This window comes from Danio rerio, chromosome 24 (genome assembly GCF_049306965.1).
Source record: "Danio rerio strain Tuebingen ecotype United States chromosome 24, GRCz12tu, whole genome shotgun sequence".
In the NCBI taxonomy this organism is placed as follows: Eukaryota; Metazoa; Chordata; class Actinopteri; order Cypriniformes; family Danionidae; genus Danio; species Danio rerio.
In genome coordinates, this window is record NC_133199.1 from 45954686 (window position 1) to 45957500 (window position 2815).

Genomic DNA, 2815 nt, shown 5'->3' on the forward strand with positions numbered 1-2815 from the left:
CTTATGATAAGACCTCTGCTGTATTGGGTTAAATGTATATTGTGTTTAAACGTTTTTTAAATAGTCTACTAAAATGCTGTCCAGCTGTGTGTGTAATCCCAGTAACAGCATAACCACTGATTAAAACAGCTCCGTCTTTGAGAATCGTTTTGTGCGACTCGCTGGAAGAGTCGGTTCAGCAGCAGCGCGACTCGTTCTCCGTCAGCGCGATTGATTCTCCTCCTCAGACTGAAGTCAGAAATGAAAGGTGTCGCTCTTTTAAAGATGCTCGCGCTGCTTTCTCCACATCTCTCCTGTCTCTGCTCTCACTCTGAGGATGTAGCCAGCAGAGAAACACGCTTATCCTTTAAAGAGCGAGTGTGAAACTTTAATCTGCTCTTCTTTATCGCGAAACTCGTCAGCTGCTGCAAACTTTCCGTGTTTGACGGAGGATTTGTGCTGAAGATGTTCTCCTTGTGTTCTCCTGTCCTCCTGCTCTCCTCCGGTGAGTAACTTTGGGGTGTTTTATTTATCAAACTGTTGTGTAAAGCTACAGAGGCGGGTTTGAGGAACCAGATGCTGAGGACTGAATCATCCACGTCTAATAGGAACTCATCAGGTCTCAGTGAAGAAACGCGTTTAGAATGGATGAAGGGAATTATTATGACAGCTTGTGTGTTAATGGAGCGTCTGGTGTGATTCTGTGTGTGTGTCGACAGTGAGTCTGTGTGTTCGGGTGGTCTGTTCGGTTCGTTCGGACACCACCGCGTGTGACTCGACTCTTCAAATGATTCACGGCGACTCGCAGGTGACCGCCAGCATCCCGCCAAACATCACCGGTCACTGGGTGTCCAGCAGGTGAGCAGTCGCTCTCATACACCTGTGCTGATGCTGATTAAATCAGATCCATTATCAAACAGTCACAGTGATGCACGCCTTTACATTCCAGACACATAATTATTGCATATTAAGGTAAATTAAAAGATGTAAACAGTAAAGCTAATATCATCATTATCATCATCATCATCATCATCATCATCATCATCATCATCATCATTGTGTTGTCCCATATGATTAATCACAGTACATTAAGACACCTGATTTCAATTGCACACTTTCCTGAATGCTAACTTAATATGCAAATTAGCCATCTTAATTAAAACTGGACTAATTTGCATACATTTCCACACCTGTAATCTGAGCACGGAATAAAGCAGAGTTCATAACTCGTTTGGGTTGATAACATATTTAAGTCAAACGTTTTTAACAGCATATGCAATATAGACAGAATAACAGTGTAAAGTTTGGTGTGTGTGATCAGAATATAGACAGAATAACAGTGTAAAGTTTGGTGTGTGTGATCAAAATATAGACAGAATAACAGTGTAAAGTTTGGTGTGTGTGATCAGAATATAGACAGAATAAAAGTAAAGTTTGGTGTGTGTGATCAGAATATAGACAGAATAACAGTGTAAAGTTTGGTGTGTGTGATCAGACTGTAGATATTGATAAAAGTGTAAAGTTTGGTGTGTGTGATCAGAATATAGACAGAATAACAGTGTAAAGTTTGGTGTGTGTGATCAGAATATAGACAGAATAACAGTGTAAAGTTTGGTGTGTGTGATCAGAATATAGACAGAATAACAGTGTAAAGTTTGGTGTGTGTGATCAGACTGTAGATATTGATAAAAGTGTAAAGTTGGGTGTGTGTGTGATCAGAGTATGAAGTGTTTTTGCTCTGGTAGACGTGTTATAAAAGCAGAACTGTGAGCATCTGATGAATAAAGATGAGTTTATCCAGTAGTGTTGCTCTTTCTGCTCGTCTTCCAGCATTTCTCTGCTCTTCTGCTGGTGTAATATTATATAATCCAGTATATGATATCCAGCTGTTGTTGTGTTGTTCCTCCTCCAGCTGTGAGGTGCGTCCTGGTCCAGAGTTCCTCACCCGCTCCTATCGCTTCTTCCCCAATCACACCTTCACTGCACTGCAGTTCTACTATCAGGTACACTGATGAACACATCTATCATTCTCTCTGAGATTCATTCCTCATTTACCATGATATCTGTTCTTCTGGAGAAAGTCTGATGTGTTTTATTTGGGCTAGAATAAAAGCAGATTTTAAGTGTTAAAGTCATGTTAAGCTCAATATTATTCACCCCTTCAGCAATATTAGTGTTGGATAGTCTCCAGAACAAACCACTGTTATACAATGACTTGCCTAATTACCCTAACTTTACCCTAATTACCCTAGTGAAGCCTTTACATGCCACTAAGCTGAACACTAGTGTCTTGAGTCTTGTATTATGTGCTGTCATCATGGAGAAGAGGAACACATCAGTGATTAGAGATGAGTTATTAACACTATTATGATCAGAAATGTGTTTAACAGCTTTTCAAGGTTGCTGGAAGAAAGATCAAGGTCCCATAATGCAATTCAGGAGCAGAAATAGTCGAGGGGAAATATTAACATGAATCACAGAATATGCTAAACTGCTGATTTTAGTAGAGTGAATATCTGCAGAAATCTGGAAACTGCAGCAAATAAAATCAACAAAAGAACTATTATGCCTGAAAATGTCATGAAGGAATATCTCAGTCAAACAGCACTGCGGGAAACATAATAAAAACAATAAGAAGAAATAAAATCATTATAATTTCACATGATGGCAGATCTGTATATTTATACACACACAACCACCGGCCACTTTATTAGGTACACCTCACTAGTACCGGGTCAGGCCTCTTTCGCCTCCAGAACTGCTTTAATCCTTGGTGTCAGAGATTCATCAAGCTGCTGGAAATATTCCTCAGAGATTTTGCTCCATATTGTCATGA

At 39.9% G+C, this 2815-nt stretch overlaps 1 pseudogene; it reads left to right on the top strand.

The window, feature by feature from the left end:
• The first annotated feature begins 225 nt into the window (after positions 1–225).
• Positions 226–2815, top strand: part of LOC100331321 (protein APCDD1-like) — a 12643-nt pseudogene continuing 10053 nt past the window's right edge.